This window comes from Lactuca virosa, chromosome 1 (assembly GCF_052849685.1).
Source record: "Lactuca virosa cultivar CGN04683 chromosome 1, Lactuca_virosa_CGN04683_v6, whole genome shotgun sequence".
Lineage (NCBI taxonomy): Eukaryota > Viridiplantae > Streptophyta > Magnoliopsida > Asterales > Asteraceae > Lactuca > Lactuca virosa.
Window position 1 is genome coordinate 256,200,785 of NC_136426.1, and position 9,612 is coordinate 256,210,396.

General features: G+C 36.1%; 1 non-coding gene across 1 annotated transcript; it reads left to right on the forward strand.

Annotated features, from left to right (window-relative positions):
• Positions 1–5,442: 5,442 nt before the first annotated feature.
• On the forward strand, positions 5,443–5,549 carry LOC145151796 (small nucleolar RNA R71). The gene has a single exon (XR_013732350.1). It is a non-coding gene; the product is annotated as a small nucleolar RNA R71 (small nucleolar RNA).
• Positions 5,550–9,612: the final 4,063 nt, after the last annotated feature.

Sequence of the window (9,612 nt, forward strand, 5' to 3'; positions counted from 1 at the left end):
GAAGACTTCCATGAACTTTTCCACCATATCATGAAAAATATCAGTCATGCATCTTTGGAAGGTGGAAGGGGTGTTGCATAACCCGAAATTCATTCGACGATAGGCAAATGTCCCATAAGGACATATGAAAGTAGTCTACTCTTGGTCTCTTGGATCTATCGGATTTGGAAATAACCTAAAATTTTGTTTAAGAAACAATTGAAAAGATGAACAGAAGGAAATTCAAGCATTTTCTTTATGAAAGGTAAACGAAAATGGTCTTTGCAAGTGGCATTGTGTAGCTTGTGATAATCGATGCACACCCGCCAACCAGTTACCTTACGTATTGGAATGAGCTCATCCTTGTCTTTTGTTTTCATCGTCATTCCACCCTTCTTTGCACCATGTGAACTGGGCTCACCCATGGACTATATGAAATGGAATAAATTATTTCGGAATCTATTTACTTCGCTACTGCTTTTATGACCACCCCTGCATCTTTGGGTTCAATCTTCTTTGGGGTTTGTACCATAGGTTTTGTGCCTTCTTCCGCGTTAATCTTGTTTGAATAATATGAGGGGCTAATGCTTTTGTTGTGGAAAATCTTCCAAGAAATGTCATCTTTCTGTTTTTTTAATACCTCAACCAAACTCTCTTTCTCCGTAGGTTGTAGATTAGTTGCAATGATGACTGAATTCTATTCATTTTCCTCCAAGAAAGCATATTCCAAATGCTCGGGCAAGATTTTAATTCATATTTTCGTCATTTTTCATTGTCCACTATGTTGGTATCTTCTTGCCACGTCATAGGAGTTCCCTCTGGCTTGATTGGTTGTGATTTCCCATGTGCTCATCTTGTTGCATGTGTTTAGCCACGCCGTGGAAGTTCTTCAGAATTATTTTTGTGTTCTTCAAACTCACTTTCTTCCAAAAGCCTCTCCAATTTTTCGAGGTCATGTTCGGTATCAAAGTCATCCTCTTTCGAAGTATATCCTTCTGAATTTTCTCCTTTCATTCTTTCATCTCTTTTTCCAAAACCGTATAAAAAAATGTCTAAAGAGAAGACTATATCATCATTAATCTTTGAATGCATCATTGCTTGATCAACTCAAATTTAGTGGCATCCTCTCTTACTCGAAGTGTCAGCTTTGACTCTTTAATGTCCACCAAGGCCCGCACGGTTCTAAGAAAGGGTCTACCAAGAATGATAGGAACTTGAATATCTTTTTCCATACCGAGCACTACAAAATCTGCAGGAAAAAAAACTTGTCAGTTTTAACAAGATCTTCACATATACCTCTCGCGAAAGTGAGCGTTTTGTTAGCTAGATGAATGGCCATTTGGATTGGTTTTGGCTCCGGGAGATTTAACTTCTTATAGAATGAATATGGCATAATATTTATACTAGCTCCAGAATTGGCAAGAGTGTGGCTCGTGACTAGGTTTCCGAATTTACAAGGCAGTGTCAAACTAAACGGGTCTCCCATGTTCTTTTATAACATGTTGAGAATAGCAGTTGAACAAGTTTTGTTCAAGTTACACTCGAGGCTACCTGTATTTTCTTCCGGTTTCTGAGAAGGTCCTTCAACAACATTACATATTTTGGCATTTAGGCAACAACTTCGATAAATGGAATATTGATTTGAAGGCGCTGATAAGCTTTCACGGGAGCTTGTTTTTCATCTTCTTCAGTTGCCCATGCCTTGGAAGACTCGTCTACACACCGTGGAGATTTGTTAGAATCCTTGTCTCATTTTTCTTCTTTTGGCTTCTATACACTAGGCGACTCATTTTTAGATATAGTAATGAAAGGAGTAATAGTTATCCACTTCTGGTCATCACTGCCTTGATGTGGGCTTTGGATTCGGCTCCGTGTTGCTTGGAAGTGTGCCCGATGGACGCTCGTTAAATAGCCTAGAAATATGCTCGATTTTTTCTTCAATGTTGTGAATTGAGGGTTGCTAATTTCTGAGTGTAGCATCAGTGGCTTCATGTCTCTTTTCAGAAGCAGCTGCAGATCGGTCTAACATGAATTCAAAATCGGTTTTCTTCTCAGGATCAAGTCTCTCCTTTTGATAAAACCAACGACCTTGTTTCCTATACTTCTCTTATTTTTCCCTCTTGTACACGTCATATGGCTTCCATTGCTTTTTTGGCTTCCTCTAATCTTCTTCACACCTATCCCCACTTGAATAACAAGCTTGAGCTTTCGGGTTTCCATTTTCGTCCAAGTGGCAATCTGTGGCCAAATGTAGGCAGCCATAATTATTACACTCAACTTGAATAGCGTAAATAGATTGATCTATGTTAGTATTTATTCTATCCATAGTTCCAATATTTGCAATAACCAAAGATAAATTCTCATTTCCTCCACCTATATTGACTTTCCTCCTTGTGACATCTTCTCTTGGTTTGTGATATTCCCTCGAATCCTTGATGAATTCTTTGATAAGAGCCTTGTTAGTCACTGGATCCTTCTTTGTCAAGGGTCCTTGGGAGTCAAGGAGTTGTCTTGTGGTCACGTTCATACCATCATAAAATATTGAGATCTTTTGTTGGTGTCACACCCCCGAACCTGGACAGCGGAAACGTCCGGGGGTGGACGTCTCGTGTATAGTATCATAACAATTGAATATGAATGAAACATAGCAACCAAACATCATACACTGGAAATACACACTTACATAGTTTACATATTGAATCTTGTTCATCAGTTACACAAAAGTAAGAAAGTAAGATTTCTTGAAGTTGCACCACTTGATCTCCTAGTCGAACTTACTACCTGTTACTGGATCCCTGAGAATACAAGTCGTTTTGAAAAGCGTCAACTAAAAAGTTGGTGAGTTCATAAGCAGTTTTGTATAAAAATGGTTTTTGTACTTGTTTAGAATAGTTTTCATAGCGCTTTCAGAAATCCGATATTTTCTAAGAAGAAATGGTTTGAAATATTTGTGTCCGATATTATATTAATGCATGTGTGTTAATGGTTACAAAAATAGAAAGAGAATGATTTCCAGACAACCCGATGTTGTCTGCAATAGATAATGCTGAAATCTCAACCCCGGTGGTTGAGTACCAATGCTTATAGATTGTCGTTTTATCAAAAAGAAGGTTTCCCGTTTTATTCCAAAAAGAAAATAGAATTGTTTCCTGTTTTACCCCAAAAAGAAAATAGAATGGTTTCCTGTTTTATCCCAAAAAGAAAATAGAATAGTTTCCCGTAAATCTTATAACGTTAATTCCTCTAAGTGAGTCGCTATAACCATACATAATAATGACAATTTCGCCTGTCTTTGCGTCTTTGGGACGCCGCCGGAATATGATAAGGTTTTTGTCACCCTAGACTGGCCTAGTCTAACTGTAGCGAACAGCTCAGGTGTGGGGTGTCACCCCCGTATAGATCTATACACAAACTTCCGCTTTCCCTTCAGGAAACTCTGGTTATAACTACAGGCTACGATGGTACACTCAACGGTGCCAACCGACAGGTCTCACTAGATCCTTAATCGAAAATTTACACGGAAAAGAAAAAGAACACATATAAAACTCATTCCCAGGCCCAATAAACATGTAAGTGGACCACTAAGGCCCACTATACATATCTATTATTTCCAGGCACAAAAGGAATGTGAATGTCTACCCTGAGCTCAATATACATGTAAAATGACACTAAGGCTCACTAAACATGTATACTATTTCCAGGCCCAGTAAGGATAAGAAAATCGTTTTTAACCCGTTTGTTACTGTTCTGTTTATTTTAGCTCGATTATTTACAAAATTGATATAAAAAGCCCACTTTTTGTAAAAATGACGTTCTTGGCCCAATAAGCCACAAAGTTTTCAATTAAGGCCCAATTATAGTAAAAATAGCACTTTAGTCCCCATTTTGTTCAAAACTTGTGTTTATGACTAGTTTGTGGTAAAAATAACATTTTATACCCATTTTTGTCAAAAATATTATTTTTGGCTTGATTTTTGTGAAATACACATTTTTCTGGTTTTTGGCTTTTCTGACTTAGTTGTTGGAAAATTTGTAGAAACATCATCGTAAGTCGAAATTTGGATCCGTAAATTCTGGAAGTTTGGAAATTTTGTATAATTTGTTCACAATTTTTCTCATAATTTTTATTCGCCTCTAACAAGTGTGAAATTGCTCACCTTCATAGGTTGGTCCGAAATTATTTCAAATCTGATAGGTAGTTTTGTAAAATTCGCCAAAAATAGTAGAAAAATCGTATGAAAACGTGAGTGTAGTCATTTTAAAGGTAATAACCTGAAATGTTTGCATGTAAAACATTTTTGAAAAATATGACCATAAAGGAGGACAAAACAGTTCGAGATTGGACTAAAACTTTTCTGTCAAGGGCTGATTTTTGAGTTTAAGTTATTTAAGTTTGTTCACAACACTTGTTTTTGCTATTTTAAGTGGATAAATCCCAGATCTACAAGTTTACAAGTATTATATGTGAGGACACGTACTTTTCTCAAGTTTTATATGAAGATCCAAGTGATAAACTTCATTTTCAAGTAAAGATCTAAGAGTTAAACACATAAACATGCATATATACATAGATCTAACACAAAAGCACTTGTATCCTCCCCCAAAAACATGATAAAACCGAAAACAAGGGGGTATGAAGCTCACCTTGGGGGTTTTTGAGATGTATATGAAGAAGAAGATGAATCTTTGAACCTAGCTTGTGCCTTGAAGAGATCTCGAAGTTATGTGTGCTCTAAGGAGTCTTGAATCGATTTTTGATGATGATAAACTCGAAAATTCTTGAGAGAAACAATGGGTAAGCTTCTTTAGAAAACAAGTGAGGATATGAGAGTGTTTTGTGTGTTTTTGTGGTGTCTTGGTCGTGAATAAGGGAGAGGAGGGGAGAAAGAGGTTGTTTGACTTTATGTTAGGTGATGGGATATGTGTGGGTGTATGGAGGTCAAAAGCATAGATGTATGCTAGATAAAAATGAGGTGGCATGTGAATTATCCATTTATTTTTCCTTTTTTTTATAATGGGCTAACCTAGTTTGGAGAGGCATTTGGCCCAAGGTTGGCCCAAAAGATCAAACCCGATTTTTGGTTGGCCCACTAGGGACTTTCGGCCACAATTGCTCTAGGATGAGTATTGGCCCAAGTAAGGGGATTTCGGCCCAAAAACTAAGTGAAGAAGTTATCGGCCCATTAGGGCCCAATAAAGAAGTCTTGGTCCAATAAGTGATTTGGTCTGACAACTCTTGGGCGAAGGCCCAAAGTTGAGTGGAATTAGCTTATTCGATCGAGTTCTGGGTTTATACAAAGTGGTTTCGATTTGAATTACGATTTTTGAATGTGTAACTTATATAGTGTTGAAGGTTGATTTAAGTCAAAGGTAGGGTTACAAGGTTACACTAAGAATTTATCCGGTATAAGGATGGAAAAAAATTATAACCCTAATTTTACCAGTTGTGACAGTTGGACATTAAGGTCATGTTGAGGGAAATTTTGTATCATTCCCCTGTATATCTTCCAAGCTTCATACAAAGACTCTCCATCATGTTGTTGGAAGTTTGCAATGCTCTTCTTCAAATTAGAAACTTTTGAAGTTGGACTAAATTTTTGAGTGAACTCGGTTCCTAAATTTCCCCATGTAGGGATCACTCTGGGTGGTAGTGACTTGAGCTAAACTTTCACCACATCCTTGAGAGTTACCGGGAGCAGTTACACATTATTGCATCTATTGTCACATTGGGAATGTTGAAGTAGTTTGTGATCTCCAACAGTTCATTAATGTGTTTTTGTTCATCTTTGTGATCATTCCCAAAAAATGGGATGTCCTTGAGCATGGTGAGGATGTGGCCCTTTATTAAAAGTTAGTAGCGGTTGGAATCTCAAGTGGAACGAGACCACGACCGTTGTCGTTTCGCATGTGTAGGTTGTACTCCTCCATGGTTATTCTTCCTATGTCCCCCATTTCTTTTTTGGCTTCGCTTTCACGTTCACTTTCTTCCTCAAAGTCTGTTTCGGGTTTGTATCCACTCTCATTCTCGTCTAGTTTCCTTTTAAAAGGTGAAATCACAACTTTTTTTGACTTGGCTTTTTCTTCTTTCTTCTCCTTGTTGCTTTTGCAGAAAATTGACTCGGGATCCATCAAACCATGTACTGTACTCGATAAAGATGTTCGGTTCATATACTAACGACAACAAAATAGAAAACAGACACGTAAAACAAACAAAAATGATAAACAAAAAAAGACACTATCTAAATAACTCCCATGATGTGGACAAACGGGTCGAGTGTGTGACCGCTGCAAAAGCAGGAAACAGATTCAAAAGTGTACTTAAACTGAAATATTTAAATTCTTATGGAATAAATTCCACAAAAAGGATTGATAACATACAGCAGAGAAAATTAACTATAATAAAGTCGTTCCCCGACAACGGTGCGAAAAACTTGATACATATTTAATATACTAGTTTTTTATATATATAACCAAACAAATCTACACTAACTAATACACAATAGGCAGTGTACATAATCGAGCAATATAATAGTTCAAGTAACTCGGTCATCGAACACATGGAACATGAATGATTAACAGCTAACATATATAGTAAAGTTAACTAAAAACAATTAAAGGGGGGGTCTAGTTTTACAACTCTAGATTACTTAAAAGCAATTAACAAAAGAAAATTGAACTTAATAAAAAGTAGAAAATGGTTTTTAGGACATGATGTTATCGTATTAAGATTACTTGTGATTGAATACAAGAATCTCTTTGGGTTTATCCGATACACACAATCTCTATTTTCAAAGCACTCATGAATATGTTATCAATCCCAGTTGCAATGTCTTAACCTTAATCGACAATCTACAATCAATTACTCAGGGAAGTAAAACATGCAAAGTGAAACACAATAATAAATTAATTAACTATGGCATCATATCCATTGAATATAAATAAATCCTTATTATTTAATCACCATACAAATTACGAATTTAGTCATTACATAATCTTTCGAGTAATCAACTAACAACTTGAATTAGATAACATCAGTCATGCCCTCTTATAAACATGTATACTATTCCTCGCGATGGTCCTTTCTTTGTAAATAGACTGATTGGACATTAGTCCAATGATGCTCAATTCTCGATTCCAATTTCTTATCACTGTCTAAGATGTAATGGAATTTTATCTTTACATGTATTGTCTTTCTGTGATCTCAAGGTCCCAAAGTCACAGAGACTGAGCCTTATTTATTACAAAATGTTCCACTAGAACTTGTTACTAGAAACAATTCCATGTTTATGAAGTCTCAAATTCAAGATACACTCCTTGAATACTTCTCTTGTATTAAAGTTTCCAAGTCACAAGTATATTTTGCAAACATGTCCAATTATGGAAACATTTGCATATTCCCATATGAGCATGAATGTTGAACAAGAATCATCTCAATCCAAAACATATCACTATAGTCCTTCCCAAATAATGTCATACTTCTAACTGTCCACAAGCAATCATTCTTCTTTGTAAAACCTTAGAATATTCTTGACATTTATTTAACAACCTTAGTCTTACAAAATTCTAATCCTTTTCACGCACTAGCCATTTGAAAAATTAGAATAAGTGCATATTATAGTATATATAAGTGATCATATATATATATATATATATATATATATATATATATATATATATATATATATATATATATATATATATATATATATATAGAATCTCTTATGTTGAAACATTTCAACATTTAAACAATACTATCTAAATCTTTAGACTTGAAATGAAGTATGAGTGTCATCTGCCTTAAGTACACTATAGCGAAACATTTTTCAAACTATGCAATTTGCAAACACAGAATTGTTTCTACGAACAATATTGTCCATATGCAATACTTAAATAACAATTATGCTCCCACTATCTTTAACATGTACCCAAAAATCAACTAGACTTAAAGAAATCAGTACCCTTTGACTTTCTTAAGGAAGTGCAAATTTATGTTATGCGATGCTATGATAACTCTCCGACTAGACTTCTTAAGCTTATACACCTTAGTTGGATAATATGTGTGTTTTGTGTGTGTTTAAACTATAACATCCCAAAAATTTCAACAAATTTAAACCTTTCAAAAACGAACCATTTATAAATAAAAGTGTTTACAAACTATTATTTCCAACACCTTAATCAAAATCAGAGTCTTCCAGGATCTAATCAGTTCTAAACCAAGGATGTGTACAGTAACGCCTTCGCCTTGCCACGGTCCATTAAAGTATCTGAAACTATAAACCAAAACTGTAAGCACAAAACGTATTGAGTTCCCCCAAAATACCAACACACAAATAAATAACATATTCAAAATAACAGCATACTATGGGTCCAATCAACCATCGGGTTGGAATACCCAAGGCCCCTCAACCATCTGGTTGGAATGCGAACATACTATGGGTACAATCATCCTTGGGATGGAATGCCCTCGACCCTCAACCATCAAGTTGGAATGCCAACATACTATGGGTCCAATCAACCATCGGGTTGGAATACCCTCGGCCCTCGACCATCGGATTGGAATGCCAACATACTATGTGTCCAATCAACCATCAGGTTGGAATGCCAACATACTATGGGTCCAATCAACCATCGGGTTGGAACACCCTAGGCCCCTCAACCATCGGGTTGGAATGCCAACATACTATGGGTCCAGTCAACCATCGGGTTAGAATACCCCAGGCCGGTTGGCTTACGCACAAATCAGAGAAGCCTCAACCGTCAATCAACATGTGCACATATAACAGTTAATAATATAAAAGTCTACAGCCAGTTAAACCGATCTACATATCACTAAGCATAATAGTACCCTATCTACCAGGATACCGATCTAGCAGATCATAACAACACAATAGCATGCATAACATGATATCAATCCAATGGGCCGACATTGGTACCTTCTGATGGGTTTGAGCCAAAAGAACTTTCCTATGTGCACATGCAAACCCTAATTGCTTGGATCTAGGTTTCTCTAATTGAACATGCATTGAATCCAAGACTTGCAATACTAGATCTAATGTAATATATTGAATCTAATCATATGAAATCAGATCTGAAAGAATACCTTGAATTACTTGCTTGATACTTCTTCTTCTTGGAGCTTAGAGTCACAATTGTCACTCCTCTAATGGCTTACAAACACCAACTAGCAAGAAGATGATCTTAAGAGAGAGGGAGGAGGGATAGAAATCGGCCCTAAGGTTCCTTGGCTTGCAAGAGTGCCGATTTCTCCACCCCAAGGGTTCTATTTATACTATGAGCTATTAGGCTTTCTCCTTTAACCCTAATTGAATGACTTAGGCCCTAAGCAATCCAAGATCCTTCTAGATACAAGGCTTGGACGAATTTTAAGGTTCCCAAACCCTAAATTTCGTCCACCCCAATATTCATAAGGATACATAGCCCAAAATACAACTATCACACATTTGACAGTTTATGCCCTTTATTCAATTAACCTCTTTAAGTCACCAAATTAATTCTCAATTAATATATGACTTATATTAATCAAATAATATTATTATTCCTTAAATATATATTATTCTCATAATATATTAATAATATCTCTTCTCTCTTAACAAATCATCCTGTCAAGTTGCT